This window comes from Alligator sinensis, unplaced genomic scaffold (genome assembly GCF_000455745.1).
Source record: "Alligator sinensis unplaced genomic scaffold, ASM45574v1 scaffold160_2, whole genome shotgun sequence".
NCBI lineage: Eukaryota > Metazoa > Chordata > Crocodylia > Alligatoridae > Alligator > Alligator sinensis.
Window position 1 is genome coordinate 184,651 of NW_005842717.1, and position 7,585 is coordinate 192,235.

Here is a 7,585-nt window from a genome sequence, read left to right on the forward strand (position 1 = left end):
TGCCCACACTCGGCCCGGGGAGTTCGGGGGTTTCTCTGCTGCCCGAGCCCCCGGGGGGCGAGCCTGGCTTCTGGCCCCGTTTGTCCCCTAGGGTGAGGTTTGACAGCAGGCGGAGGGGAGGGGAGAGGCACCCGGCAGGTCTCGGCCTGGGGCCGGGTCCCGAGCGGGCGGTGGCGGGCGTGGACCCGCTGCCGATCCCCGGGCTGGTGGGGAGCGCAGGAAGAGGAGTCTGCGCGTGAGCGGTTGATGCCCGGCCTTTCCGTGTCCGAGGAGCCGACCCTGCGCCTCGGGGGGTCATAACACTCTCCCTCCAGAAAACAAAGCGCGTGTCTAAAAAGCTAGATTGTGTCTGCCCTTGCCACTTTTTTTCTTTTTTAAAGCATTTTAGTTATTCGGGAGTGTACTTGGTAGCCGTGTTAGTCTGAGACAAGAAGACATACAAAAAACTAGAACTCTTGGTTCCAAAACGATAACTTTCATTAGGCCACCTGGGAAATTGCAAGAAAATTGTCCTTTTCTGCAGGCTTTTGGATCAAAGTCCCTTCATCAGGCTCTGGAAAAAGTATAGATGGTACAAGATGGTAAAAAGTCCCCATAAGTAGGAAATAAACTTAATTTTTGCGCGGAGGGAGCTGAAGATGGAAGGCTGTCTCCCTCTGGGTCCATGAGAGTGTCTTTGTGAGCTATTGAGTCCTCTTGGTGATCAGTTTTAAGTGAGGTGCGGGAAGCCATTGGAAATGATAGCCCAGCCAGCATCTGTCTGAACTGCTGCTTAGACACATTTGCCCACTTGATTCTACTGAAACTTTCCCTTTCGTGGATGTGTCTTAAAGTTGTTGTTTGGGCAAAAGCCTTCCAAATCTTCTGCAGGCTTTTACTGTGTTGAACGTACTGAGCATTTTCTACCGAGTATTTAACTTCTTAGTGTTATGCTGTAAAGCAAATTAGACAAGCAGCCTCAGTTGGTGTGAAAGAACAGACCCTTCTGCTGCACTCAGATGTGGGTATAAATACATGTTAAATCCTTGCTATCCACTCTCTCCTAAAAGTCCCTTCGGAAAGTTTCTTGGTTGTTAAATAGGCCTCAGTATTGTTCTTTAATAGGTGCCTACTTCCAGCATTCTGCCAGAGTGATTGCTTCCTGGCTGGGGTTTCGTGAAGGTGTTGTTAATGAGCTATAAGGCTTGCCAGGCTTTGAAAGAATCAGTCTAGCATAGGAGCTTAGCATTAGCACAGCTTTGCTTTAGCTTACAGCAGTTTAGTTCAGCTGGGAAAGTTTGGTTTTAGGTAGAGGTCTGCTCCAGCCCAAACAGATTTTTGTTCAGCCTGTGCAAAGGCGTATTCTAATTCTGTGTGTTGTGTTCAACTGGAAACGTGGCATCAAGTTATAATTGGGGTCATTTATGACGATTTACATAAAATTTTAATAGTATTTTGCTGCCACTTCATGGTATCTCATCTATGACTTTCAGCTGATGTTGAACTCCTCTGTAACACATTATTGGAAAATTACCCAGCCACAAAATAAAATGAATAGGTTGAAAAGTAAGTTTTGTTAATCGTGTTGAAACTTGATGTGTGTGTGTGTGTGTGTGGGAACATGCTTTCTCTCTTTCAGGTAATGTAACTACTTTTAAATATGTGATGAGGTGACTTGTACCCATAACATAAAGACTTTCAGCAGAAGCTTTGAGACATAGCTAAGCAGTACCCAAAAGATGTTTATTGTTCTTCAAATAGATATTACACTGAACTTGGGCTAGAATGCAGAACTATGAAGAGAATTGCAGTTTGGAAACTTTTTTTTTTTTTTTTGCTTTAGTATAAAACAGACATGGGGATCTTGGAAACTGAACGGAGTTTAATTTTCAACTTATGACTGTCACTTTTTAAAGGAAATTTACTCCTACTTCAAAAATAGAAAGTTTAGAACTTACAAAATCAGCACTGGAGCTGATCACCGGGGATGATGACAGATCATCTACCTTTTAAACTGGTAGAGGTAACAGGTAGTTTTAGGAGATTTTTGAACTGTCAGGGCCCAAATCTGTAAGATATTGATGTAGAAATGAGCTTGCAGTCAAGTTCAACTTATCTGACATGTTCTGAATTCAGGAACGTGTGTGTATCAATCTTCACTTCATGTACAGTGCCAGTTTGAGTAAGAACTTTCTAATCTTCTCAGGTGTGCCTAGGATTTTGGCATGGCTGAAAAATGCTTTATACTACTACGCTTTATAGAAGTTATTGCTTTCTGTTCCATTTAAGCTTTCTATTTTTAATGTGAGTTTTTAGTTTTACTAGCTGGAAAGATATACAAGTGCAGACAAAGGCTAAATTAGTACATTATTATGTTTATCCTGCAGGCATCTTTCCAGTGCCCCTGCTGCTGTCACGAGCTTCCTTTGTCCATACAAGAAGATGGACTTTCAAAGTTGTCAGTTTTCACTCTCCTCTTAATCACTTTGGACATTGGTTAAACCGAAATGAACTGGCTCAGTTTCATTCTGTCACGTTTGCAAGAGTTCTGAGCAACATCAGCCATGAATGATGATGGTCTTATTTAGTGGGATTGGGAACTGAAATTGGGGTTGAAGAAGGTAGAGTAGCAAGTGCTATTCAGCTTCCAGACAGTCGAAGGAGGGAGAGAGCAGCCCCCACCCGCCATGGTAGCTGTGGGCTGGTTGAAAGTAGCACCCACCCGCCATGGTAGCTGTGGGCTGGTTGTAATGTAGAGCAATGGAGAAATGTGATTTTTTTTTTTTTGAGGTAGGTAAGCAGGAGGAAGAGTTGAAGCAAAGCCAAAGGGGAGGAGGGTAAAACAAAACCAAGAGACCTAGAAGTTAGGGTTGATTGAATCATATAAGCACTGCAGATTACTTAATACTTGTTCTGTCAAACCAGCTTTTGTGGCCTGACCAGCTAGTCGAATATGACTTGGCAATGTGTTGGATTACTTGGTGTGATATTTATCATATGTTGAAAAATTGTTTGACCGGACCTCTTAGATTGAAGATGATGATGCTGTTGAAGGCATTTTACATTGAAGATTATTACACAGGAAGTTAATGGACAATAGTGATGCTGTATGATATCACAATCATTCTTTTCTGTTAAATTGTGGAAGACCTACACCTTGGGGGTCATGGTGTTTTTGGGGAGAGCAAGAAGACACAAGTATTTTTCAGTCTGGTTTGTTGTCTAATTATTAAGTTAATGGGTATCAGATGATTTTTTTTTTCTTTCTCCCCCCCCCCCCCCCCCCCCCCATCTGTGAGCTGTTTGCTATTCCCACCTTCCCTTCCAGTCTGTCTCTCATCTCTTGCTGTACTACCTCAGTCACAGAAATTTTGCCCCCCTCCTCTGTTTTACCCTCCTGGGGGGTTTCTTCTACCAGTTCTCCCCCCCCCTCAAGCCTCAGGTATACCGGTATTTCATTATTTTCTTCATTTGAAGCATTTTCTTTACAAGCACAATGGAGCTTTGTGTACAGTGGGGATTCTTTTTAAGCTTCACTGCTAGGTCACAGCTTTGCACTAGATAGTTTACAATCTTTGAAGCATGATACTGCAAAATGTTGCATCTCATCAGTTAAATATTGTATAGTGTCTTTTAAGCTCTGTGCACTCAATTTTTTCATAACTGAGTATAGCGTATGCACCCTTTCAAACCTCATGTTAGCCTCACTTTCTATCATGTCTACTAAACAACCCCCATATGTCTATGGAACCAGGTAGCCATGAAGCAGTCTTAGTCTCCTGCATGAAGTGGTTCTCTCTCTCAGTAGTAGGGGTACCACATGGTGGGAGAATCCAGATTGTATCTTCCGTAGAAAATCAATTGTTGATTGGCCTTTTTTGGGGGGTATCATGCTGCTATCGTTGAGGCCTTTCACTCTTGATATCTTCTCCCTACCATAAGGACTATTGAGGTTGTATCTGGACTCGCATGGTCTACTGGCAAAGCTGTTTGTCACCAGGCATCCAGAGCATATGCACATCTGCTCACTTCTGGTGCCTTTGCTCTATCAAACCTACTAATACACAAAATACATTAACATGAGGAAGCAGTTCACTGAAGGTTTGGGATTGTCTACACCCAAGTCCTCTCTGGCTAATGGACAGTAAAAGAAGCCGTACTCCACTTTGCAGCAATGGGGTCACTTTGCCAGCAGAACAGAGGTGCTTACTATGAATGCACTCCGAGTTTTACTGGCAGAACGTGTCCTGTAGCCTACGCCTTACAGAGAACTTCCCTCAGACTTGTTAGGCCCTGTGTCCACCCCAGCACTACACATGCTGCTTCATTTTTCCATTGAGAGGGCTGTATTTTTTTTGCATACAATACCTAGAACACACACCTTGTTTTGGAAAGTAGAATGTAGAAAAAGATTTTTTCAGAGTTATGGCTTACTGTGATGCAGAGTGAACAGGAAGTGTGTCATCAGGGACTTCCTAGTGTGGCAGGCTATTTCCTGGGATGGTGCCGTTCCTTGACTCTGTTTGCAGGAGGACTTACTCTGTCATGTAGGGTTAGGCCCCAGACCCTTGCAAAAGGCAAGACTGTTACTTATTTACTGTAAGTACTTCTTGATATAAGTTACTATAAAGTGTTGCTTTCGTATCACAAGCCTCATCAAGATACTACCATAAGGTCACTTGCTGCTTTGAGCACAAGCTACAGTGCTCAGCCAGTGGCTCTGGCTGTGAGAGGGTTAACACAAGACTCTACCCTTTTAGTTTGAGCAAACAGGAGAAGCAGTTATTTTGATAGGTGCATGGCATGCACAGTTTCTTCAGGAATGCTCCTTTCCAGGAAAGGAAACAGCTTCCCCACTTAACATGTATCCCAATTTTGGGGGGCTGTTTTTGGGAGAGGTAGAAGATGCATGTTGTGTGTCAGAAAATATGGTATGTCTTCTTTAAACCTTGGCCAGACGGTCTGCTTTTCAAAGATGAGAGATGTTAAATCTCACAGTGTGTTTTGCATTCTATGGCCATGGGTATCATACTACTATTTGAGCCTTAAAGCAGCCTGGGTCAAGTCCTGGTAGTCTGGGAATTGTGGAGTTTGATTTTTAATTCAACCAGTTTTTTACAGTGCTTTCTGTCAACAAAAACAAAATATTTCCTTTATTTTGTTTTTGCTGACTGAGCTAGAAGTTTTAAATTGTGCTTTTAAACACGTTATCTGAAGTTTCTGCTGCTTGCATTTAATGAACATCCCTCAGTTAAGATCTCTAGAATTGTGTATAACTTCTTAGCAGCATTGCAAACTTTGAATATGAACAGTGACAAAACTGAGCCTTTCCAGATTTAGCTGGTCAGAGTCATTAGGGAAGACAAGTAAGTATTCATTGCTGCTGTTAAATCTGAGCTCAACAGAATCAGTTTTGATGTGTTACTACCTACTTCCTTCAGATAATATTTGAGCTAACAGGACATAGTTAAAGGATGTGAGTAGTCTGCCCTGGTCTAGTATGAAGTATTTGTTCGTAGACCAACCTGGCTATAACCAACACCCCTGAAACATGGTCTGGTATCACGGCTTTTGATTTTTCCTGACATGTCACTCATGTCACTCCAGCATTATCTTTGTGCCGTGTTCGTTCTTGGAACCTAGCTGAAAGAGGACTGTGATATTGCAGTTGATTTGCCACATAGTTGGTAACTTTCTCAAGAAGGGAAGATTTAAAATAAGGCATTAGTTGCTAAGAGAATTAATGCTGAATCATGGCTTTTTAAGTTAGGGTCACACTTTCCCCAAATAGAAATGACTGGAAGGAGGCTATAGCAGCTATTGACAAATTGCTCTGAACTGGATTTTGCCAGCCAGAAGGAGGAGGGTCCAAATTCAGATATTTAGACTGACTTTTTCAGCAGCCCCACTGTAAAGTGGAAGCATCCACTTTGTTTTGAGACTGGGTTAAAATTAATTAGGGAGGAGACATTTTCTTTCTGAGCAAGTCCAGTAAAAATAAGTGTAGTTTTCTTCAGTGTTTGCTAAGAAAGCAGACTCTTTGTAGCAAGTGGATATCTCAAGGGATCAGGTAAGGTAGTGTGTTATAGTGAGGTCATTTGCCATGGATAACAATTCTTTCAGTTAAGTCTTTGATAAGTCTTTTTCTTAGTTGTGCTACAGAGCTAGAATGGTATGTTAGATTAAATTCAGCTAATTGTGTTGAGGCTCTCTAATCTCTGGTCTTCTGCTTTTTTTTTTTTTATATACTTTCTGCATTTAATAAGCATAGTGGAAATGGATTCCCAGGGGCCACTGTGCCATTTAGTATCATCAAGACATAATGGCTACAAGTGGATTTTTTTTTCATGTCACCCCCTTTCAAAATCGTGTCTTCCTCACTAGTTAGTTTTAGTAAGCATATGATTTATTTGGCTTGATTGAGAGTGCACAGCTATGCAGTGACTGGATTCACTGATGAGTTGTAACTCAAGCCAGAATTACTGGGATGCAGCTGCTTTAGTCAGCAGCGCATAAGCTTTTCTCCCCACCCTTCCCAACACACACATCTGCATTGGCAAAGATCTCATCTACACTGGGATTTCTGCTGCCAGAACTTTGTTGCATCATAGCTGCTGATATTGCTATGTTACTGTAGTTTGTGTGCATGCTTGACTGCTTTTGCTAGCCTTACATGTCTTCTCTGCAAGAGGTTGTCAACAGAAGATAGTTCATTGTGGGTAAAAGCCACAATGATAAGTTGTCAGCTTTGCTGCGTTGCTGGAGCAAATTCATACTCGCTTCATGATGGCAGCTATGTGTAGGCCAAGTGCTTGTAGCGTTTAAGGATGTGTTTCTGATAAAGTGACAGGCTATTTAGCTGGCTTGTGTCAAACTTGTGTGTGGACACTTTGTGGTGATAAAAAACAACTTTTATCAACAAAACTTGGTAGGGTAGACAAGGTCTCACTTTGGCTTAGTGCTAACTTTAGCTAAAGATGTGTATTGATGCAAGTTAGGATACAAGCAAAACCTTAGTTATAATTTGAGCTAACAGTACAATGAAGATAAGCCATAAGGGGTGTGTTTGTGTGTTTGTTTTTTAAATTGAATGTATGGTTAAAGATATTCTTGTAAACTTGAACAAAACACTGACTGACTGATTCATCATTCTCTTCCTAAATTGCTGCTGTGCTGGACTCCACTTTTCCAGGAGCAGCAAAATGAGAACTAAACAGTTGTCAATCTTCACTATTGCTTTTTGAAATGTTATGGGAAGTAATGGAAATTGACAGTCAGTTAATGCTGTCACTACTGTTTGGAAAAGCAATAGGCAGCAGTGAATGCAGGCACTTAGCACCCTATTTGTGGCAGATGGGCAGAGAGTCAAGGCTTTAGGTTTCAGACACCTACTAGCTGATAAAAGAGGAAATCCCAGTGTGGCAGTGCTGTCGTGAGAACTTCAGCTCCTATCCCTCCCCTGCAGAAGGGGGATTTCACCTTAGTTGGCTTCTTGGTACCTGATACCTTTTTTAAAATTATGATCTGTGAACACAAGGCGAGTAGAGTGAATGAATGTGTTTAGGAGATTATACATATGAGAATAGTTGTGGTGCATGATTTTAGG